A 326-nucleotide genomic window follows, 5' to 3' on the forward strand; every position below is an offset into this window, starting at 1 on the left:
GGATGAAGAACATAGTAGATTTTAGTGATTCCATCTGTTTTGTAATGAATCTGTCAATGACCAAGGGCTAATGTCCATGTGATACTTTAGACACCCTACTTTAAGACTACTACTGTCATGTTGATCTCTTTTGTGTTGTTACCTTTTCATGGTTGTATTTAAGGCTTGTTTGGATATTGTTATGGTTAAGAGAAGCTACTTTAAGACTTCTCCCTTATCTAATGAATTACATGAATTTTCAGCAACAAAGTTATGTGAATTGGCAAATTAAGCCTTGTTTTTATTAGTAGATGAAACTGAAATAAACTTGTACAGAGCCAAATAAT

Source organism: Arachis duranensis, chromosome 2 (genome assembly GCF_000817695.3).
Source record: "Arachis duranensis cultivar V14167 chromosome 2, aradu.V14167.gnm2.J7QH, whole genome shotgun sequence".
NCBI classification, from domain to species: Eukaryota; Viridiplantae; Streptophyta; class Magnoliopsida; order Fabales; family Fabaceae; genus Arachis; species Arachis duranensis.